General features: G+C 44.6%; 1 protein-coding gene across 1 annotated transcript in view; it reads right to left on the reverse strand.

The window, feature by feature from the left end:
• Nucleotides 1-17659, reverse strand: part of cdk18 (cyclin dependent kinase 18) — a 50789-nt gene extending 33130 nt beyond the window's left edge. The window contains exon 1 of the mRNA XM_036531191.1: nt 17421-17659. The gene's annotated coding sequence lies outside the window, so the exon portion shown is untranslated. The remainder of the gene's footprint in view (nt 1-17420) is intronic.
• Between the last annotated feature and the right edge of the window lie 7252 nt (nt 17660-24911).

Raw genomic sequence — 24911 nt, forward strand, 5'->3', positions numbered from 1 at the left:
TCAAGCTTTCTGATTGTAGGCATCTTTGTGTGGTAAAACACTTAAGTCTGCATTCACATTTTGTTAGTTTGCTCGTATTCATACAACTTGCACAGTAAACATAGATTTTCACTTTCATACTGTACCCAGCACCTGTGAGGTTTCACTAGACACATGTACTGTTGCTTTTTAGCACTCCCTCATATTAACTGTATTATAGTATATAAATGATAACCAGGAATCATTAATGTATTATGTAAAATAAGTCCGTGTTGAAATGACTTTCATATTATGGCTTTTTAAAAACCAATTAAAAATGTAACAGAACACTCAGTAATTACTACTTGTACTCAAGGGCATTCTTCTTGGTAGGGGGTGACAGGGGGAGCTGTCAAAATGTGAGTTCCTTGACAGCTCTCTTGATTGGAAAGACACATGGCATCACTGAATGCAATGGCAGTTAGGGCAAATTTGGAATAGATCACTTGAGAATGATCCACCTTCAGGTTGAGATGGTCCTCATTCTTCAGTGTAACTATGAAAGTTTCCATTTAACATTCCTGATCGATAGAACTCCCCCAACAATCCGTGCTTTCCGAAGCCAGGGATAACGAGACACGATTATCCCTTGAGACGTGACCGTTCCAAGCCACGGTTTTTCCCTGTACAAATTGGCCGCAAGCCAGCGCCGTGGTGTCAGCCTGTATAACAACTGTCCCAGCCGTCCCACAGGCTGGAATCCCTCAGTGCCTCCCCCCACCCCTGGAATTTATAACTTTCTCTGGCTATGAAATGCAGAGCGATGAGAGAGCTGGGGAAATTGGATAAATCTCCAGCCACCTTATCTGGCCTTATCTTGCTGTCACATTCCATCAACCCCCTGAATGTGGCAGGGGCTTTTAAACGGGTGAGGGGCATTGGGGTGATGGAGTATTTCAGTCCCCTCCTTAAACTGCAATGGTCACCCCAAACCCCACCCACCTCCCCCACCCCTCTCTCCTCCTCTTGAGGGAGCTTGCCTGCCAGAGAGGTTCATGGATCACACTGCGCTCGCGGCTGTGATGGCTTTGCAGGGTCATAGCTGTGGGGGGAGATGACCATGCCATATTTCAAACCAGGCCCTTTTTCAAAGATAGCAGCAATCGGCTTCAACCGGGCAACCGCGCCGAGGAGGGTGCAAAGCACTGATTTGGTCAAAGTCCAAGCATTGTTTGGGCTAGCTGTGAGCTCTGTGAAAAGAACAGCGCTGGTTCCTCCCTGTGTTGCACCCCCGGCACAAAATTAAACACATCACCGTGTCCCATTGCAGCTCGTGCTCAAAGGTCGAAGCTAACAATTGCAGGCACTGTCTTCAACAACAACAGCAACACAGTGCAGTAATAGGACTGAGGCTCTTCATGGTTTAACTACATTAATTCAGCATAGAAATTGGTGGAGTCCTGGACTGCCTCACAATGCAGTGACCTCCATTTTGTTCTCTTCCTTTCTCTTCAGCTTTTGAGAGGATATAACCTTTTAAACTGATATTGCGGTGGGCAGCATTGTTTGCCTTTCCTTTGATGTTTGCCCAGGAGATCTATAAATAAGTGATTACTGCACGACAAACAGGCTGAACACATATGGAAATTGGCGGACTGTTGACAAAACGGGACCGAAATAAATGAGACGGTGCCTCTGCGCTCGTGAGGGGCGGTCAGCGTAAACGTATGAGGCGCTGCATTATAGATTGTGCGTACCTGGAGCTGCCCTTGCTATAACAAGGCTTACAAGTCACTCACTACTACAGAGGTCCTCCATTTCAATCATCTGCCCACCTATGGCCAACGCATCTGTCTATAGCACATATTGTGAGCATTCTGAGACCTGTGTAAGAGGTGTATATGCCTAGGCTTTAACCTTGCCCAAAGGTGCTGTGGAAGAGCTCTGCCTGATGTAATGCACTGCCCTTTGAAGGAACCAAAGAAGGAACCAGTGAATAAAGGCCTGAGGACTGAGTTAGCCAGGAGGACAGTATTATGTATTGATTTTGATGCCCCCCTCCTCTACCAAAATGGGAAAAAAGTGAAAAATAATCCAAATCCTATAATACCATCCTGTGTTGACTTATCTTATGAGCGGGTCTGAGGAGTGGGGAAATAATCCTCGCGGCTCTCCAGTCCGGCATGCCACAACTGCTGAGCACAAGGCTGCTGACCTCAGAGCGGAGGCTGGCACGCAGAGACGGCCGTCCACAGAAACCCAGCAGCCCTGCCTTTTCACGGCTCTGAATTACTGTGGCTGTCCTTCGCAGTGCATCCCCTATGTAATCCCTTCTTCCTCTCGCTGCTGACAAGTGCTGTTAACATGAGAACGTGGACATGGTGTCAGGCACAGCCACAACATACTAAATATACTCTTTCTGTAAAATCAATCAATCCTCATGCCCTGGAAGATGGCCACCCGCCACTACACTGATGGCTGTATGATGGCCAGATCAGCCCATGGCAAACTCACAGTCCAAGGCTTAAGTGGTTTTCTTTCCAGCTGTGTCAGAACACTGTACAATCTCTCATTAAATCAGTATGACTGATCTGCTTAATATTAGCACTTTCAGAAGCATAGGGTTTTAATGTCTTTCCACACTATAACTTTTTAAGTAATGGATATATATATATATGCATGTATTCATAAGTTTGTGTGTATGTGTGTGTGTTTGTGTGTGTACATGCATGGTTGGATGGAGGCTATATTAATCCTCTGTCTGGTTGTGGGTGTGCTTATGGCATCCAGGATGGATGTACCTCACATGTACCCGTGGTTGTCATGTCACCCCGTAGCAGATGAGCACTCCAGCTCTGGCAGCAGGGTACAAAAATGGCAGCGAGTGATCGGTTATATTATCCCCAGCCCCTAAGTCCTTTCACGCAAACCCATCTCTGTGATCTCTCCTTTAGTGGTGCTCAAAGAGCCGAAAGAAGAGATGTGCGAGACAGCCCGTGAAAGAGGCTGAGCACGCACCTGGACGGAGCGCTATTGTGCTCCACTCGTGCTAAATGCCGAGGAATGATTGAGGAGTGCATCCTGTCTGTCTTTCGCTGAGTTCGTTTCCAAGGCATCACCTAAGCAATGCCAAGGCTGAGGGCGAGGAGAGAGAGTCTCTGAGGGGAGCAAGGGACACAAGTTTAAATCAAAGATCGCTGAAAGGGCGATCTTTGATTTAAACTGTGTTCGAATTGCTCCGCGTCTCACCGCTCCACAAGTGCTCAGGCAATTCGGTACCTTCATGACAGGATTGAGGCTGAAATTTGAAATTCAGTAGCTGGGGAGGGGGGCTAGAGGTTGGCCAGGGGTGGGTTGGGGGTTCGGGGGGTTTGGGGGGGCACACTGAAGAGAGATGTGGAGGCAGTGACCGCGACGGCTTGATTTCCCAGGCGCAGAGCAGCCCCTGCCCTCCGGAGCCGGCCGCAGCTGCCCTGCCGCGGGGCCATTAGCATGCCTCCTGCAAGACTTGGATCAAAGAGCAAATTAGTGCTGCTTAAGATGCGCAAACACGGGGGGGGGGGTGTTTCATCTCCATGCCGACCATCAAAATCAGGCATCGACATTTTTCCCCTGCCTTTTCCAAAACCGGGGGAAAGACACCCTGAAAACACCCCACCAAACTGATTCTTTGACTCCTCCGACAGTAACAATAGTTTCCCCCCTCTCTTTCTCCGAAGCAGCTGAACCGCTCGCTGCCAAGAATGCAGTCCAAATCAGGATGTGCTCCATTTGTCTTGTTTACAGACTACAGCTCTGGCTTGTTGTGGGAAGGGGGGGGGGGGGGGGGGACGACTGACATATTATAACAGGCAGCCAAAGGCAAAATTTGCTCAGGTTTCATTCATGCTGCGAAAAGACCTGAAAGCTGGCAAGAATCCGTCATTTGCACTCTGCAGCAAATGAAAGAAGGGGAGGGGGGTGGAGGGGGGGTGAGGAAAGCAGATTGGATTTTCCGGTCAGTTTGGGATCTCTTTGATAGACTTATTCACTTTATACCGAGGCGCTACAGGGTACGGGCCTTTTAATTAGGGATGCTGCGATCCGTATGAAGAGCGGGGGAAATAACGAGCCGATTTTTACTCCCCACCACCGCCCCCTGACCGCGCAGGCTCCACCGACCTCACATTACATCTGTTCACTCGGTAGCTGCCAGATTCCCTTGGCTGGGGTTGTCTAAGGGAACACCCGAAGCTAGGTGTATGGCCATTATTCCAATATGCCCCTGTACCTGCAAGGTCTACGCTTGCCTGTTCTTTTTTCTATTGATTTGGACCTAAGAAGGAAGGAGATTTTCCTTGCATCAGCTCATTAAATCTTTCCTTTCAGGAGCGCCAGTGTCTGAGACGCGCTTTCTAATTTCCAGTTCTCGCCTACACAGCCATTAAAACGTGCCTCTGCGCACAGATGAATCCGTTTCCGAGGTGAACGCCCTGCAATGCTGTTTTGTGAACACAGAGCTTAGTCTGTGCTCAGAAAGTATGAACCACTTTAGAAAAAGGATCGGGGGAAACACGGGACAAACGCGATTTTGAACGTGCCTAGATGGTACAGATGAGCCAGTTGTGCCCCCTGCATAAATCTGCATGAACGTTGACCCAGCGCGTCCAGTGTAATCCGGCAAAAGAGAATGTAAATGGTGACGGGCGAGAGTCATGTGGTCACGCGGCGTGAGGTGTTGGGTATGCCTCCATGCGAAACGCGCTGAGGTTTGCATCGGAACCCTGATGCAGTTTTCAAGTGACGGCTGAAAACAGCAGCTGAGGATCCTCTCCCGTTGCGCTTGCAGTTCCGTCCCCTGCCCCATCCCTCCACCTCACTGTGGCTTCACAGTCGGAGCACGCCGCTACTGTGTCTGTTCTCGGGAAAGCTGGCATGCTCTCTCTTCCTGTCCTTTGATGGACATTCGAGCGCCAGCTCAGTTAATTCAGTAATGATATCAGACATAGATTCTGTCCTGTGCCACCCTGAGCGCCTTAGTGGCTGGCAGGAATCAATATGCAGGGCTGATGGGGGTGGGGGCGGGGACGGGGGCGGTGGGGTTTGACACAAAGCCAGCGTGTCCCATCACACCCTGGAACCGTCATTACGGGACCCAGCTGGAAACAGCCGAGCAGAGCATGCCTTGAGTGGGCCTCTTCCCCCTCGTCACAGGTGATAATCGAGGCTTGTCATTTCAGCCGCACAATCGGCCCCCGTGTCCCTGGTGCAGCCGCCTCCCCCCCTTCCTTCATCTCGCTTTCTGTTTGTACGCGGTGTACAGCTACGCCCTTGACATTCCTGGCTCCCAAGGAGGACCTCAGGATTCACGATGCAGCTTTGCGTGGATTATGAGAGCTGTGTGTACATTCGGTAGACAGGTTTATCCTGTATGAATTTAAGCATTTCACGTCAAATGCTTGGAAGACAGGATTAGGGCTGGGTTTAGCCGATCCTGGATCAGTACTTGGGGATGCTGTGTACCTTGAGCTCACCAAAGTTGTGGTGGACTACAGAGCCGACGTGCAGAATGCTGATTCTGACCCCATCTGGCAAGATGCATCACGTGTCCCTAAAAAATTGATCAAAAGGGCTCACAGCGGGGTTGACAAGTCCTTGCTCTAAGTTACATCACTAAGAGCACTTTCACATACAGTGTTCATTCCAGCTGTAGCCTAGCGCCTTCTGATGTGTCATTTGAGTGCAACAAAAGGTGTGAGATATTTGCTGCATTTTACAATTGCTATTCACTTGTTGTCCTAGAGCAGGAGTGGCCAACCCTCTCCGTTTGTTATTCAGCAGCTTCAGGAGTTCATAACGAGTTGATCATTTGAATCAGCTGTGTTGGAGCAGGGAGAGATCTAAAACATGCAGGACATGTGGCTCTCCAGGAGAGGGTTGGCCACCCCTGCACTAGAGATATATGACATAGTTTCTTTACTGGACTACTTTTCTCAACATGCAAATAGAATATTTGCTGATAGAATAGATAGATAGAGTAGATAGAGGAATTGCAACCAGATCTCCTTGCAGGCACATGGGTTAGTGCAGTGCAGCTAGGCCATAATAGTGACCAGTGTTAAGCACATGTAAGCTAGTTCATTAAGGTGAAGGTATTTCTGCTCTACATTGAAACACAAATTCTGTTTTCTTGGCTATGCTAAAGAAAAATATCTTTCATCACAGGGGAAGAAGTGCATGGAATCTTTTAAAGCAGTCATAATACAGTTATGAAGTAAACGCAACAAAATAAGTCAAAATGGCTAGCAAATCTCTCAAAGAAGGCTAAAATGCTATAAGCTAATGCTAAAAAGGAGCCGCGTCTCCATGATTTGAACTAAGCAGCAAGTTGAGCGCAACAGCTCAGTAACAGCTTATTTGCAGGGGTGAATTGCAGCAACATCAAACAGAGAGGGAGCGTGTTTCTTGCTTGGTGGGTGGTCTCTGCTCTCGTTTCTGTGTGGGAGTCAGAGCTCATGAAAAAACATAGACCTGGGGTTTTTGGCTCTAATTAGCAGTATGGGGTCAGGCATACCTAGCCATTCATGCTTACTTTGCTACATACCTGACACATTATACAGTTCCATACAGCAAATGAGTGTGTATATATTGTCTTAATCTCCCTAAATCTTTATAATTGTGATTTTTATTATGCTTTCACAGCATTTCTTTTTAGCTTTTGTATTATTTCCCGAGCCTCGTTTACCAGCTGTGAACACATCAAGCGAAAAGGGTTATGTAAGCTGAGATAATGTATGCACAGAGGCTGAGCAAATCAAAAGCAGAATGTGATTCACCCTCTCATCTGTGGTCAGCTTCTCATTACAGTAGGGACAAGAGGATCAAGCAGGAAACTTTCCTCTCAACAGTTAGGAGCAGTCCAATTCCAATTCCACTATTAAGAATGCATTCTCCTTGTGTCAGGCCAATCAAATCAGGATGCATGGTGTTTCATAATGTTATCAGGCGTTTATGTGCATGCAAGGCATATAGGGAACTCTTTGATAGAAAGACACACTTGCATTTAATATATATTTCCAGGGAATGGGATTTTGATGCCAGAGCCATGCAAAGGACCTTCTGGTATCCTTCAGAGTATATGAAAACACTTAAGCTACACTGCAGCTAGCGTGCTCCGTGCATCATAATGGTGTTACTGTATGTCATCTTCCATGTGACTGACGTCTGATGGATGGACCTGACCTGGTGTCCTCCGTGAGTAAAGGTCAGCTTTGTCCTCACCTCAGTTTGTAAAATGTATAAATCACCATAAACCTCGACTGACAGGGCCACTTTCTCCCACAGACTTGAAGAACAGGTTTATTATGTAACAATGTAATGTCCCCACTTTTCTGATTGTACATTTTTTCACACAGGGTGTGAATTTGTTACAGAGATGAATTGCCCTTCTGTACTGCTCTACACAAACATCTGAGGCAGCATATAGCTCATACCCCCCTCTGGATTCTTAAATCTACAATAATTAGTATGTGTGGATATATCACAGCATGACACCCAGCCCTGCCTAATAATTTTCCATTCCTCTCTGGGCAGGAGAAAACACATTAAGGTTTTTGATTGTTGGATGCGGAAGAGACAATAACGATGACAAATTCTCAATTTTGAGACTGTGGCAGCAAGACAATTATGCATGAATTAAAGAGGGAAAACTATACGAATAATATAAACACACAGTCTGAATGTTGATTAATTTTGCAGTGGTCTTTGACCTTGTAGTGTTCCTCTCTCTATAATGTATACCCTCAATATCTACTGCTTTCCTGGGTGACTGAACTCAAAAGATGCTTGAGTGGCATAATGGACTTGTACATAATGGACTTTAATGGAGACGTGAACTTAAGGCCAAAGGACCACAACTCAAATGCACTATGTTGTCCAGTGCACAGGATGTAACAAAGGGCATGGAGGTAGAGTAGCATACCAGTGCACTGAACCTGGCAACTAAAAGGTTGCAAGTTCAAATCTCAGATGGGACACTGCCGCTGTGCCTTTGGGCAGTGTAAATATTCACTGGGTAATGTAAACGTATCTTTTGCTATACGTTATTTCATGCACGTATAATGAATATTTTTAAATGACATTTACTTCCAAACTCGTTCAGTATTTTACAGAAAATTGAAAATAACAAAAAAAAAGATTGGCTATATTCTGTATGCAATATATCATTTTTACATCCTGCATATTAGAATATATTACAGTTACTTTCAATTTCATACTTCACCACGTATTAAAACGTATTGCGCCTGGGCAGCGTGTGAGATGTGATATGGGAAATGTGAGCTATGTGAGTCACTCTGGATAAAGGCGGCCTGCTAAGTAAATAAATAATGTAATCTAATAAAACCCCAAGCAGGGGGAGATAGTGAGGTGTGGAGGAGGACCACATGGTCAGGAACATTTAGCCGGCGCTAAGTGGCTGAATTTAGCACCTCAGCAGGTTTTATGATTGAGCCCAGGAGAAATGAGCAATAAATCAGAGTCAGAAGATAAACTTGTGTTATTAATCAGCGTCTGTCTCCCGCCGGTTTAGGGAAGTGAGCAACAGGGGAACCGGAGACTTGGCCCCGGGAGTGGGAAGAATGGATGGGAACAGAGACGGCGGCTGATCTGTCTCGTGTTTCCGAGATTGCCGTACACCCTGTACTCTCCTTCCCTGTGTGTGTGTACGCACGCGAGTGCGCTCACATCATGTTCAGGCTAATTACGGCTCTTTATTGGATCAATTCATCTTCAGTTGTCATTGTACACTCAGTGTGTCTTCCCCCAGGTTCTGTCTTTGGTTGAGTCATACGCTATCTTAAATGCCAGTCTGAAAACATGCATTTTATATTTCTACGTACCGAGGGTTCTTTCTGTTATTTGTGTGTGTGTGTGTGTGTGTGTGTGTGTGTTCGTGTGTGTGCATGCACACGTGTGCATTAGGATAACGTAGTATTTCCCCAACCCCAAACCGGTCCGTTTCTGCGTCGAACAGCCTTTTTTTTTTTTTTTTTTTTTTTGCAATTGCTTGGTCTCGTCTTATCTACCCTTTCACTGTGTGCACTTAGCTTTTCACGAGTCGTCTCTGCAGCGAGATCCGTAGGTGTTGCTTCAGAACATCTCGCAGTCAACAGATATAAATAGACACAGACGCGTATGCGTAACAGTCGCACCTTGGAGTGGAGCATTTTTGTATCACCGTTTCAAAGTCCTGCCGTTATTATGGGAGGCTGAATCACACATCCAGCGATACTGCAAGAAAAACAAGGTGCCCGTCATGCACACATCCATGCACAGAGTGATTTAATCCTGCCGTAACAGTCCCATACTGCTCACTCAAGGGTATGGAAAGACCAGGCCGGCTGAGACAATAAACCTTGCCTAACAAGCGGCAACAGGACTGATTTGATAAGTAAATATGGCGAAGCAGATCAATCGAGTGCAGAATGTTGGTGCAGACATGGTGGAGAGACGTGTGCAATTATTGTGAGAAGTGGTGGCTATAATGGTAGATGTCTACTCTGACTTGCCATTACTAAGACAATGTTTCTGATTTTTGGAAAGAATAACTAACAGACAGAATAGCCAGAGTATTTTGTTGAACTGATTAGCCATTAATTATAGTCTTTGTTTGAGCAAAGAGTATGCAAACTGCTCTGTTTCCTTCTATTACCCCTGGGTCTGCACCTTAATTTTGGTGTTCATTTTTAATTTCAATCCTCAATTGAGCCAGAGACTGAGAGATGATTCTGGGTCCTCGGAAAGGGTTAAAGAGGGAGGTGGATTTGCGGTGGGGGGGGGTGAACTGTGATTCAGCTTGACCTGAACTTTGGCAGAGAGACCAACCCGGGCCCCTGTGGCCAGATTACTGCAAGCCCTGCTGGTTCACACGCTACACAGGAACGCTCAGTCAAGCGGGCCCCCCAGAGCCGCGGGCACCGCACAGCGCCCCTGCTCTCGACGCGCTGGCATGTGCTTGCCACGCTAATAAAAATGCCACACGGACCGCAGCACGGCCGTGTCACTGCGGTGCTCTGAAGCACAGGGACGAGCACTCTGCTCTCTCTCCGCTGGAGCCGGTGGTGTTAGGGCATGCAGGGCAGCAGCTGCTCCACTTTCTGGGGAGGTGGAAATGAAACGGAGATTACATTATGGGTTTTTTTTTTGGCCAGCGGCCAGCCTTGTCCAGGGTGACTTACATGCCCTGCTTTTTACATGTCTGCCATTTGCGCAGCTGCATACTGAAGTCTGAAGACATTCTCTCTATCGTTCTGTAGCTTAGAATGTATCTACCACTGCGCCAGGCCTGGTCTTTACTGCTTTAAGGGTCTCTGATTCACTGCAAATCCTGGTAAGCTATTCCATGCATTAATAACTCTGCTTGGAAAAAGACTATCTTTTCTAGTGTTTAAATTTCCCTTTTCCATCTATGCCCTCTGACTGAACTGTGCTTGAAATAGCCTCTGTGGTACGTTTGTATTAAAAAGGTAAACATCTCAATCATATCTTCCGCTGACTCTCCTTTTGTTAAGACTCAAGAGGTGAAAAGTCTTCAGTTTCTCTTTATATAAGTTATATACTTGTTACATGTAGCCAGTCCAGTTGTCCTTTCCTGTACATTTTTCCAAGAGCTTCTCTGTCCTTCTTATAGTGCGGTGAATACAGTACCCTAAATTCAGCTTATCAATTCAGGTCACACCTTACATTTCAGTCTGCTACTGTACCTGCTGATTACAGGTCTGGCTCAGTCTCACCTCCTCAGATGAGATGATGCAAGCAACAGAAATAAATGAATGAATGATGGACTGCATTCCTGATACACACTTTCCAATCCACATTTTGCTACTTTAGTGGAGCAAAGATTCACATCTCAAATTAAAACTACACTAATATGGACAGATTTCTTGATAAACTGTTTTACAGGAGAATACTCATTTAAAATATGATTCTTAGTGCTTTTAAAGGAGGCACTTGGTTGGGGAGAATGCTGGCTGCCAATTATCACCAGGCATCACTTTTTGCCACACATTTGTGTCTCTTCTAGCCCTTGGAACCTCACAGCATCTTAGTATATATGTATCATACATAAGACTCTCATTCCTGTTCTGTGTGGAGGGAGAGATGAAGCCTGTTAGCATTTTCCTGGTTTGTTTCATCCTCCTCTCCTTCTCTCAGATTGTGAGACCATAGAAATGACCTTTGTTTTTGCCTTTCCTTCTCACCTGCCAGGGGCTGAAAGTCTTTAAAAAGACAGCTAGCAGCTCCTTGTGGGGCCTCCTAAGACCCTGGTACGCTGTGCCTGCCCGGGCTGGGAAACAACGCCGCTTCTGAAGGGAAGCCAGAGGGCAGGAAGTAAATGTCACGTTGCGCAGGAATTTCGCATGCAGCGATTTGATTCCCTTTGAGGTTGTGCATAAAGTGTGTTGATTATCGCAGGTGAGGGTACAGCCTGTTCACTCTCTGGGGTTTAGTGTACAGTGTGTTCACTCAGTGACGTCGAGTGTACAGTGTGTTCACTTAGTGACGTTGAGTGTACAGTGTGTTCGCTTAGTGACGTTGAGTGTACAGATTGTTCACTTGCAGAGGCTGAGGGTACAGTGTATTCACTTGCGGAGGCTGAGGGTACAGTGTATTCACTTGCGGAGGCTGAGGGTACAGTCTGTTCACTCAGTGAGGTTGCACAAATAAACGGTCGATCATCACCAAAGTTGTGTGAACAGCATGTTGATCATAACTGAGGTTGTGTGAAGTGTGTTGGACATAACTGAGGTTGTGTGAAGTGTATTGGTCATAACTGAGGTTGTACGAAGAGCGTGTTAATCACCACTGCAACTGTGCGAACAGTTTGTTGGCTCTCAGTAAGATATACAGGCATACAGTCTGATGCTGATCTCAGGGACTGAACTTGACTGGTATTTTGCAGCCTAATGGCTGAGATGAAGAGATTCAGATAAGCCAAAAGATAATTACAGTGCACTTTTGTTAAAAATCAGTATCATCCTTTCATTATTAGTTATGAAGTTTAACGTAACTGTAATTGTGTCATTATGCATATTTTAGATGTATGTTTTCCATACCTTTGTACCGTGCTTAACAGCAATACGGATATGGATGCCCCATATCTTACTGTGCAAGCTGATTTTTGCAAACATGGTTTTGTACACTTTGTCTCTTGTTTAGAATTGGGCTTTTGGGTAGAGGTCATGTGACCACGACAGAATCTCACACTCTTACCCTTGAAGTTATCAAAGCAGCTTTTGTTTTCCCCATCAATATGTCTGTCATACAGACAACAGGTCCTTGGAGAAAAGGGCTTTATTTGTTTAGTAGCGCTCCAGTGGGTACGAACCCCCCTCTATATACTCTGTCTAGAATCCCAGCAGACCACAGTTTGAGTGTAGTGATAGGCAGCATGCATGAAACACAATTACGATGTAATTGGACGAGATTTACCATCAAAACCTGCTTTCATTTATGTTTTCCCCAATTTTTAATATTCATCAATGATTTGTATTATCATTAGAGAATATGCTTTTGGGCATTTTTCATCCTCAGTGCAATTTAGCTTTAATGTTAATGAGATATCATTACTGTGCGATTGCATTCTAATTAGGAAAACATTTTTCAATTCAGTCACTGGCGATGCACGCCAAGATAGCCGTAAATTAAATTCTGATTCAGACAACGAGCGAGAATAAAATGTCGGGTGAAATGGGATCAAGGTTAAGATCGATGCTGCTCATTTGTTACGCCCAGCCCATCAATTGATTCAGAGGACTGGTCAAGCCACAACAGTAGCTGGTAGCTGGCATACATAAATGGACTGCTTTTTAAAAAAATGAATTAAAGAAATAATCCTACTCATTGTGTGGCTGTAGGAACATCGCGTGTTCAAAAACAAGCCATTCCAATAAAAATGCTGCATATCCTCACCTCAGTGATTGTAATTTTCTGGAAGGAAAAACACCATTATAACCTTTCTATTGATCTCAAATATGATGTGGCCACGTTCCCCATATTATTTGATCTCTGCATTCTCCACACAATCACTGGATTTTGAAACGTGTATGGAATGATCTGGACTGAGTGTGAAGATCAGGCGTGTCACAAGAGTATGAGAAGACAGACAGGTAAGCGGGAGATGTTTTTTTTTCCTGGGATTCTTCATTGTGCCGTGGCCATGCTGACCCAGAGTTCAGGGAAAGTGCTGTCGATGGGATATTGATGGCTGGCTGTATGTGCCCTCGATACAGAGGAGCTGTCACACATGTACCCCCTGTCGGCTCCCCTCTCGCAGCAACCCACGCTGCCACCCATCCGGCTCACTGTCCTCGGGGGCCTCCGGATCGATAGTGCCGCGGCTGGTTGTTTTGAGCGCCGCAGAGGAGCCACCCGCGCGCTTCCCTCAAAGGCCTCCCAACCGCCGTATCCATTAACATGGACTCCTATTAATAAAATCCTTTTCAAATGGAAATGTCTCTTCTGTGCCTTGTCAGTTGGCATGTAAAAACCTTTCACTGCAACTAGGTCTTACAGAACAGAGTCAGAACCTCTGTTATCTTTGCGCGCGGCAGAGGGAAGTTCGGGAGCAGAATTTTCAAAGCTCTCTGCGGATTCACAGGTTTCGTGGCAACTGAAAAGAAACTAATAAAGAGATTGCTCTGCCCTGAAAAAAGTGTGCATGTTATTTCTCATTCACTTTACATAGCTATTTTCAACACAGTCGTAGGATGTAGCTTGTATGACAGCAGACAATATCCTAGGTATATGATGGCATGCATTGCTCTGTGATGACTGAACCTATTTATAGTCGGTGACTGTTTTCTCCTGGACAACAGAATTTGTAATGTGGCACCGCTGTAACATTGATCTTGGAAATTATTTTGATGAGGGGGGTATAAACAGGAGCGTGCTTGCCATCTAGGAAACAAGGGCGGCATGTCTCCAGGGCTTTTTCCGTCTAGCTTTAAGCTCACCGTAATGAATGGCAATGAGAAATCTCTCTCTCTCATCCTGCTGCCGATTCCAGCGCTATCTGCTGTTGTTTTGCTTTTGTTTATTTCCAAAACACAGACGCAAGTCCCTGACCTTGGTTAAGACACAGGGAGATCGTGAACTGACACCTTCACTAAACTGTGAAATAACTTACCAACCCCTGTACAGAATGCTGTTAACAACTTAAATGAAAAGGTGATATATCTCAATGTGTGTCGGAATTGTATGATATATGAAAAATATGTCCATCATATAAAATAATATGCTGAAACTAAAGTCATATATTGTAATAGATGTGAATCCATACTGTATTGCTTAAATTCAACTGCCATTTTACAACGTATTCAAAAGATATGCTCATAAACCTCCATATTTGGAATCGGCAGCAATTTATGCGTTTGCACTGTTGGCTCAGTATTAACTGAACCAGTGCAGTGTGTGTACCTTGCCCAAGGATACACAATGGCACAATCTGGAACCCAGACCTTATAGTGAAGCTCAGTGACCCCTCACCACACATTACTGCACAGAGACAGGGTCGACCCCCCCTCGAGCCACAGCTGCCACTGCAAAGCTGGACAGAGTCGGGTTTGCTTTTGGGGGGGCTGGACTAAATGGAGCGACTGTGAACTAGAGTGGACATGAGGACATAGCGATGTGTGGAAGGTCGCAGATTAATGCCACAGCAAATTCTGCAAAAGCCAGTGGTATGGTCATGGCTAATGCAGAGACTGTCAATTGTCTCTCAGTCGCAAAAAAAAAAAAAACAATATATCAATGTCGTTGAAGCCAAAGAGGGTCAGAGGCAGATGACAGGAGAGAAAATGGAACGGCCCTGTGGTGGGTGCTTTTAGTAGTCATACAGCCATTTTAGCTGAAGGGGTAGAATAGTGGGAGGTTGAGTTTGTCACACAAGAACAGAACAAGGCCCACGTAACTAAATATGTGACTCACCCCCAACCCCCCATGTGCCCTCCTGAAGTACTCCTCCCAACCTGATAGAAAAGAACACTGTTATCAGAAGCTCTGCATGGTGGTTTCTTTTCATGGTCAAGGCGGTTTACCAGTGATGTCAGCACTGTGTCCACGTCACACATAAACAGAGACCTGTGAAGGCTGATTCAGAGTATCTTATTGCCTCCCATGGAAACTGTCACAAAAAAATACGGTGGCAAGTGTTCTACTGTTTGTGATATAGGTATTATGATAACATATACATTATCCACTTCCACTGGTTGCTGTCAGTTGAATATGGGTGTTATCGTGTTGTCTGTGCTTCATGAGAGGTGTCCCATGATGCATCTGGAGTAGGAAGGCCAGTAATAACAAGGTGGTGTTATACCCCCAAATACAGTGAACGTGTATATTATGGAACATGACTTTACCCACAGGCTTACTAATTCTATGGTCTTGTCTTGATTCTTCATGTCACACAAGCTGCCTAAACAGTAAAACTAGCCTTTTGTAAGTTATATTTACCGATACCCACTGTTAACTGTTCCACAGAAGGTGATAACAACCTTCTGACAGAGCAGTGGTGACAGCTGTCAGTCAAGGACACTGCACACACTCTAAGGAGTTCTAGTTACTTGAAAGAGTTCAGGTGTTGTGGAGTTCCTGTGCTAGAATGCTCATTCACAGCTGTGAATGCATTTATGATGGATAATTTTTGGTTTATAGGCAAGGAGTCCAAAAACTAAAGATTCAAGCAGCTTCACCTTGGCTCATCTGAAATTAAGGGACAAAAAATACATACAATGAAGAGACTTGTCTGAGCAGATAATGAACATCACATTGATACCAATACTGTCCATTTCTCAAAAAAATACTTCAGTTTACAGAGATCTTAGCCATATGCATTTACTCTGGAACCAGAAACCAGAAATCATGGATGTTATCTGTAACAGTGTGTTGCTTTAATAAACTTGCCAGAGTGCTGCTAGTACTATGATTTACCAGGCCTCACTTCTGGAGCTCACTGTTAAATCTGGGTATTTGTAGAAATGCAATCTTTTGCATCTTTACATGATTCAACCACAGGGAGGCACTGTTTAACAGTCAAATGACCATTAACAAGAGTATGCACAAGTTTTAAAGAAGTGTGGGTCAGTGTATAGTACCTGTGCTGTGTGGCGTTTCATTACTCTCTAATATATCTATAGCATTACGGAGCGAAAAAAGTTGTTTTTTTGTCTGTATTGTGTGAACTCAATAGATGAAGTGTGACACTGATTTTCATCAAAGGTTGCATTACACTGTTGTTCTACGTGCCTGTGTTTGCTTGTTAAAAGTGGACAGAACGACAATGACCCTTTTCTGTGCAAAAATAACTACCCTCCCTCTTCTTTGCTGTGGTTCCAGACTGCCCATCTTGTTGTGGGAGATGTGAGAGAAGTTTGGCTGAGAAAACCCCTTTCCTGTTATGTGGGCTGGTGGGTTGGTGTGACATGGTGCGTAATATGGTTCGACGACAGCTTGCTGCACTGGATGTGAATAAACCTACAATTAGAGACGGTTTCAGCCTTAATGACTTGCTTGCATTTATTTTACCTTGAGCTCCTTTGGTAATACTACGGTGGCTGCTGCTCATTACACACATTGGCCTGTGTTACACATTAATGTTATTTACATCCAGGTAAAACAGGACATATGCTGCCCCAATTAAAACTGCAATATCCGGTAATATAGTCATGTAAACACTATAATTTACACTGTAACCTGGTGCTCAGTTCCTTATCTACTCAATTCACTACAGTCCTTCTCTTTAGGGCTGAGCTACTGAGTATATTAACGCTTACTGCTCTAACTTGCTGATATGCTGAGCATGCTATAGCCAAGCTTGTTAGCACTGAACTACTGAACACATTAGGGTCCACATCACTGAACACACATTGCCGAGTGCTGTTTACATAAAGCCGCTGAACACTCCTGTCCAGCAGTCTGATGATGATCCGTTTAGCACAGTGGTGGCTAAGTCACTCAATGAAGCGCCGTTCAGCAAACCCAAACCACTGAATAAGCTGCTGCTTGAGCTAGTGAACGCAGCATACAAGTGTCTGGCACTGAGTTACTCAACTCAGTAGCTCAAACACTCTTCATGCAGTTTATAGCTGGAAGATAAGCACATGCATGCATGGCTATGTGCATGCATGTTCACACACATGCGTACACACACACACATAGACACGCGACCCTTCACCTTGCCAAAAGCACAGCAGCCTGCTGTTCAGCACAACATCAACACAGCAAGTTCAACATGCTCGGCACCTCTCTCAGGAACACAACTCCGGTCACACTCTCTCCCCGACAGCCTCAGGGCGCTCACCGGAAAGGGGGGGGGCATGCCAAGGGGGAGGTGAGGGGTGACACAGCTGGCCGTCACCTCTGAACCCCAGACATCACAGCGCCAAGTAGACAGCGCAGGGAGATCGGCACCACTTTGTACTCACCGGAGGGAGAACAGGAGAGCTGCGGACACAGGAGCCTCACTCTTTGTAAGGGGAGGGGGGGGCCTCCGGGTCCCTGCTAATGCCCAGTCAGACAGATAATCCCAAACTGGAGGTGTTTTATTTGTTCTGCTGTTGGCAGGAGGTGCGGATCGGTTGTCTTCTCCCTGGCAGTGTGCTCGGTGTCTGCCTTTCCCTTCATGCGAACTGCTCTGACTAGAGAGGAGGAAAAAAAAGGAAAAAAAAACTAAAAACAAAAAAAACAGAAAGGCAAATGTGCTTCTCTGAAGGATTTTATAATCAGAGCTTGTCTCCTCCCCCACTCGCCCTTCTCCCCGCCTTCATTGTTATAGCAACAGCCAATGGCGCGGCCACACTGCTCTCCCCAGCCGTGCTGTGTTGAAGTACTTCTCACTTTTTAACAGCTTATATCATATGCTTGTCTGTGCGTGTGTGCATGCGTGCATGTGTGTATGCGGGTGTGTGTGTGTGTGTGTGTGTGCATCTGAATGTTTGTGTGCTCACTTGTGCGTGTCTTTTGATGCCTCTGGAAGGTGTTGAATTGGCAGCTGAGACTACTGTGTGTTGCTCTGGATATTGTCTTTTTTTTGTTCTGTACTTTGCTCAGCCACCTTGGAGTCCAATTTGCAGGAACAGTTTGACAAGATCTGCATTCCTGCTTGTGCTCTGTAGGGATGTTCTCCTAAGAAGTCATCAACAAGAACAGAAATAAAAGGTGGAACTGCTGCAATACAACAGTGACAGATGTCTGTAATGTGCTACATAATTCCATCTGCATTCACATGTAGCAGAGTGTAACAGCACTGTACAGCTTGACATTGTGGACCAAGCGGTTTTTCCACCCCCATTCAGCGCCTTTGATCCCTGTTTATTCCATTAGTTTTTCCATTACATGTCAAATATTTGAGAATGAAACTGAGACCGACGTTAAGCTCACAGGGTGAATATTGTGAGAAGTGTGAGCGCATTTGAAGGGATTTTCTAGGATATATGCCGTGAATGTAGACTGTGTGCAATGCTCGCCTCTATTTTTAAAACCGAGCCCTGGATCTTCAACAAAGAAACTCGGAGAGACGGCGATATCAGCAGTAATATCAGACAGGGCTCACAGTGGCAGAACGGATCTAGCGGAGATAAAAAAAAGAAACTGGAGGTACAACAGAAAAACTCATTAGAGGTAGTCTACTCAATTGCAATCTACCTTCAGCACTGGCAATTTAATCTGGGTGTTATCACCGATGAGGCGGTGGAGAATGGGGGTGAGGGGGAGTGGCGTTGGGGGTCACAGACGTGCTCTATATGTTTCGCCTCAGGGTTGTTGTCATGGCTGCTGCTTAAGTTCTGATAAGTCCTTTTCAGTCTGGAAAGGGAGGATGGAGGGGGCCTGGTCATGCACAGGGCCCTTTTGTCAGAACTACTGGTACTGCCATCAGGCAACTTTTATCTTCTTGCTTAATGTTTATTAACATTAGCTTTTTAAGAGGAAGAAAATGGTTTCAACCAGTTGGCTCAGTTTGGCTGGAACCAAATACAGAACATGTACAGGGGTCAGTGGACCATGTTCAGGGAGGAGAAGCTACTAGGGCTTAACTAGATTACTGTGCCAAGTATCAATGCTATCCAGCTTTAGAGCTTTAAACTTTAGATTGTAAGTCTGGGCTAAGGCTAGCGTAAGACTATTCCTTGTGAGAGTAAGTATATACAGTATATGCTTGGAATTTGCACAGGTTTAACAATAACCTGAACCACAGATCGGCTTGCTTGTTACTTGCCGGTTACAGTGACTGTCCGAAGCATGTGTTTCTAGGTAGGGTATCAATGACCACAGGCTCTGGTCTAAATATACAGACGCTAATCCTCGTCGTGTTCCTCCCCTGGACTCTGGCTGGTGGCAGACACTCCGTGGTGTGCTGATAGAAAAGGGAAGGATTAAGTCACTTTCTGCATTGCAGCCACGCAATTAACTCTGCACAATAACAGGGCGTCCGCACCAATGAGCCACTCCATCAGCTCGTGGACCAACCCAAGAACCTGTCCCACAGTCCCTTCTGTTACACGTCTGTCATACACGAACGGTCATGGGAGCTGTGCAGTGTAAAATGCTGGCGATTTAATGTTATGACACGTTATGAGTTATGTTAGAGTGTTGTGATGGCACGGTGGGCGGCATTGTGATCACTTAGTTCTGAGGACTGGAGCTCCAATCAAACATTCTCTATCTGCATGTTCTGGTTACGGCCACCAGTTCATTAGTGTCTCTGAGTCAACATTTGCTCTGCTGCAGACCTGCATTGCACCCAGTGCCTGGTGGGTTCAGCCCAAGCTCCCATGACCCTTTGGGCAGATAATACAGTTATAGAAATTCCATGGATTTCATGCTAAAGAATGACCAGAAATACCTGCACTCCCAACAGATTGCAAAAGTAAAAAACAATTTGATTTATGTAAATACTGTTGCATTGTAAAGGTGACAGTAAACAACATCATCATTTTGCATGCTTTTATTCCATTTAATTACTTCTGAAAATTCTGGGAAGTTCTGAGGACTTCCGACAACTTTGGAAAATTCCATTTGACATCACTCTGGATGAATCTGATTGCTTAGCAACAGAACTTCATTCTCCTGTTCCGAACACAAAGAAACTTAGAAGGGAAGACATTTCCAACCTCAGAAGTGGCAGTCTTTTGTTTTCTTTTCAGACTGTCAACTTCTGTGATCACATTTCAAAGCTGATCTCTGCTTGCTGAACTTTGGAAAGCAGCACTGACGGAATAAATGGATTGTTTCACCAACACACACATTTCAAAAGAAATTTTACCCGAGGGCTCTTTCAAAAAAAGTAAAATCCTGTGTTTCCATCTTTGTTACAGTTATCAGAAATATTACAAGGTTGTTCAGAAAACAGTACTCTACTTTTTTTCTACCTTTCCGTAGCCAAAATGCATTACAATGCATAAAATGAAAGCTCACTGCAACTGATTCTGGATTTTTTTTCCAAATTAAAATGTGGGCATTGCTTTCTGGGTAATCTGTTACATTTATTACTATCTATTCTGGCCAAGGCAAATGGCACACTCTTTCACTGTGCGTGTATCTTGGAGCACGCCGGTTATTTTGTGCCACAGGCTAGTTAATTTCATTTACAGCCACAGCTACACAGGACTGGGATGTCTGTGTCGACCCAGACAGAAAACCAATCCGGGCTGTCCATGGATAATTTACTTGTGCTTTTTTTTGCAGGAGAAATCAATCTCAGCTGGGGGCCAGAGGCTGAGTGTTAGCCCACTGAAGGTGACATTAAATGGTAGGTGGGTTGGGGTGAAGAGTTCTAAACAACGAAGGTGTTTAGAAGACGCCTGGCCACTGCTTGACTGCAGTTTGTTAAAAAGCTTGTTTGGCCTCTTAAAAGTGCTCTTTGGTTTTCTTTACCAACAATCGATTCGCTTGTATTTAATTTGTTTGGTCTGATTTGAAAATTGCTTGGAAAACACTGTCAGTATTTGAAAATGTACCTCAAGGAACATATTTTGCCATCATAGCCATCTTTTATATATGCTTGGCTTTAGCCTTTAACAGTGATGCAGACACCCCCAAGTTTGTGAATGAAGTTGACTGTTCGTAGGTTTTGACAGTTACCTTCTCAAAGTGACCATTAGTGTGTGAACCAGCCAAAGACAGAGGTAGGCTGGAGCGGGATCATGTCACACAGGGCTGCTGTAGGAAATCTTGTCCATAGTCTGCTTAGTGCTCCTAAACAGACTATGGACTAAAAAGGACTGAGGGTTGATATTCCTCCAGGAACCGGCATCAGTGTGCACAGTGAGGACCCAAGCTTGTACAAATTATGTTTATGGAAATATGGAACAGAAAATAGCACAGATTAAAATATTTCCCCGTGTATTTCTATTGAAAAAAACATATTGATCTTTCTTTTGGATTTGCTTTCACGACTTCAAAAGTCATTTTAACAGCCTATACTGAGAACTGAGTACTGTTCTAAATGGGTAATTCCTCTCTAATTAACTTACGAGATGAGATTGATATTCAGAGAAATTGCCAACAGCACAACACTTTCATTAAAGTAGGCATTGTGCTGAAATGATTGAATCTTTTAGCCTTGTCTTAACTGATACTCTACAAAGAGTGTGGAACTGTACTATGTAATAGTTCCTTAAATTCTTTAGATCTGTGCACTCTGTTAACTTAGTTTAATTTAGGCTTAAAACAAGGCCACAACCCATTTGTAAAGAAAACAATATCTGCTCTTGATCTGTTCTTTTATACTTCCTGCCATGATAACAGAGACACCCCTGATTGTCACTTCCTCTGTAATTAACTTGTGTACCTGAGGTGAGGTGACCAACAGAACAATGCATTCACTGAAGAAGGCAGTATGCTTAAATGTTTTAACCTGGTAATCTCATCTTCATGGAAATCTCATCTTTGTGGGAAATACAAAGTTACATACAGGTGTGTGACATGAATTGATTCCCAGTTTTATTTTCTCATAAAAATAAGGTTGTGCCCTATAGTATTCCTATGCCTGGCTTGTAGCACACAGCAGTCTGTCCCCACTGCAGAATTTCACAGTTGTAGCTTCATTTTGAGTGAAAGAATTGCCATGGAGCATTTTCCTACCTTTTCTTTAATGTCTCTTCAAGGTTGCTAAAAATGAGATTAAGCCACACAGTTGCTCAGTACCTCATTCCAGCAGTAAAGCTCGGATTGGATCAATTTGCTGTGCATCGGGGACCCTGCTCAATTCATTAGTCTTCACCTCCATCTTTTGCAGAGGAGAATTCTCCTTTTTAAAGGGACCGTTCTGCAGAGAAATACAAACTGAGGAAAAGGTTTTGTTGGAGGGTACCAATTGTTTACACTGTAAAACTCCTTTGTGACAACTTGTGTTGTAAAAAGCGCTATACAAATGAAATTGAATTGAATTGAAAAATTAAAACTATCACATGAGGGCCAGCGTGTACGCCCGAAAAATCACTTTCCCTGGGGTTCATTCCCAATTACTGTTTTGGGCTTTTTCCCTCACAAAAAATTAAAGTTGCTTTTAGGCTTAAATTACGTATGAGTGTTATACAATAACTATTTGGTACACTACTTTTAATTTTCCCAGAGAGCGGCCCCAGGCGAGTTTGGTGAGTTTTTCAAATCTGATACCATCTCTGCTTCGTTTACATTCCAGGTATGGTCCTCTCCCGTGCCCAGGGTTCCAGCTCCTATCAGCACCACCATGGGGTTTGCAGCTCCCCAGCTCTGACCTTTATGAGGCCCACCTCATTACAATGTTAATAGCATCCAGTAGGATAATAGGCTCCAAGCGGTACGGATCGCAGCACAGGAGATCGCTTGTGCACACTGTGCTATTAAACCCACACTTTTTCAACACGCAGTGGGGAAGCAGAACACGCTTTCTTATTAATCCACCGGCTCCGCCCCCAAGCCCCCATTCGCCCGTTGATTAAATGCATTGTGTTTTTCTTTGCGGATCAGAGGGGAAGGTGTGGGACGGGCATGTCCCAAAGGGAAGCGGGCATGTTTGTGGTAAGAGGTTTGCGTAAACGCTGCCCAGTATGAAACGTGCTAAAATGTACCTCTGTTCTCAGGGCCGGTCTCCGTGCACACTGGCTGTAATTAGGACAGGAAGCCAGCCCTGTAAGAGGCTAATGACTGGATTAATTGCCCCGGTGCAGAGCGAATACAAATGGCCCACCATGGACCTGGCTTGCTTGAGGCGGGCCCATGACCCCCCGGGGCACATGGCCAAATATTGCATCGCTCAGGCAAAGCCAACAACAGCATCTGAAGTGTTGTGGCCTAGACTAGATTCCTGTGCGTCAGAGGTTAGGTGAGGCTAACCTGCAAAAGTTTGGCTGTGAGAGCTGTGGTGATTGATATCCTTTCCTTGCATGGCAGAGAAGATAAACTGTGATATTAACAGCTCCAGGTCAGCAGGGGCAGGGGATTGTTTTGCATAACTTGCATGCAGGTTCCCTCACATTGATGGCTGCAATAGATTATCAGCATAGCTATCTATATGTGAAAGGACGACGTGCCATCCTCTTTTCAGTTTTGGTCCAGACTGAGAATCTAGCTATGGGACGTCATATAGTATCTGTTTAAAAGGGGCTGAACTCCCCGTTTGTTAAGTGTACGCTGTGCACCATTGAACATACAGCTCACACAATACATAGAATAACAAACTGATGATAACAATAATGGACTGTTTTGATTGGCTATAATGAAAAAGAATATGTTTGAGGGCAGGTCAGAGGGCTGTGCAGATGATACCCTGATATCTTTTTTATTGATGTGAGTAATAGCAGACACATAGATTGGGGTGTTTCATTCATTGTCATAAAAGTCAGTGGATCTGCACAATGTTGTGATGTCCCAGGTGAAAATATGTATGAATTAGTTCTGATATAGACACATTTATACAATCAATACATTTCTTACATTTCTAGTTCAGTTTAGTACCAGTTTAACAGATCATTTTTAAAGGTTTAAGGGGAAGGGGGCTGATGGCCAGTCACATGACCTTGGTGAGAATTGTAAAGCGTGATTTGCTGTGGTCCTATTACATCCGAAATGCCCTTCAGGGTCGGGTACTCAGGTGTCAAACGAGTAGGACGGATCAAGAAATGAAATCTATTTCAGGAGCTGGCACTGGCTGGCTGGTTAATATTTAACGAACAAACAGTGTAGGACATGGAACTGGGCTTTAGTGCTTGCTTTGCTTGCTTAGGAGCAATCTGCAGCTTTTAATAGCTACTTTGATTTATATGTGATTTATAAGGGTGTGAGGGCAACCTCATGTGAAAATGCCTTTCTGATCCAGACCTGGCTCAAGAAGCATATATTCAACATGATGAATGCATAAACACTGTTAAACAGGCTTCAGAGTTAATGAGTCGTTGTAATGTCAAATGAGGCAGTGTATTTTGTGTATTTTGTGTAATACGTGTTTTAGTTTAGTATGTCACATTTTGTAGAGTGGAGTTGGAAATGGCCGATTTTTGACCTTAGCTGCAGAAATGCCATGATCATGCACCCTGATAGTGTCTATCTGTGCATACCACTGTGGGAAATGTGTGCGGCTATATTGTTTATATGAGAACTACTTTTAGAGCAACTAACAGAGTTGCTCTAAAAGTAATTAACATTGATATCATAGTCTTAGAGAAAAAAAACAAAACAAAACAATGTATTGTTTGGCTTCTTATCTAAACTTGTAATTCCAGGGAATTGTTGGCTGTCTTTGTGCATACTCTTCCAAACTGACCCCAGATCAGCCCTTCTCCACTGCACTCACTGGTGACCTTGAAGGCATCAAGCAACTGTGCTGTTGCTGCTCTGTTTGGGCATGTTCAAGTCAAGTAGACATTTTTAGTTTTTATGTGGTACTGTAAATTAGCTTTAGACTTAAAACTGAGGGTCAAGAGTAGAATGTTTGTTAT

This window comes from Megalops cyprinoides, chromosome 6 (genome assembly GCF_013368585.1).
Source record: "Megalops cyprinoides isolate fMegCyp1 chromosome 6, fMegCyp1.pri, whole genome shotgun sequence".
Classification (NCBI taxonomy): Eukaryota; Metazoa; Chordata; class Actinopteri; order Elopiformes; family Megalopidae; genus Megalops; species Megalops cyprinoides.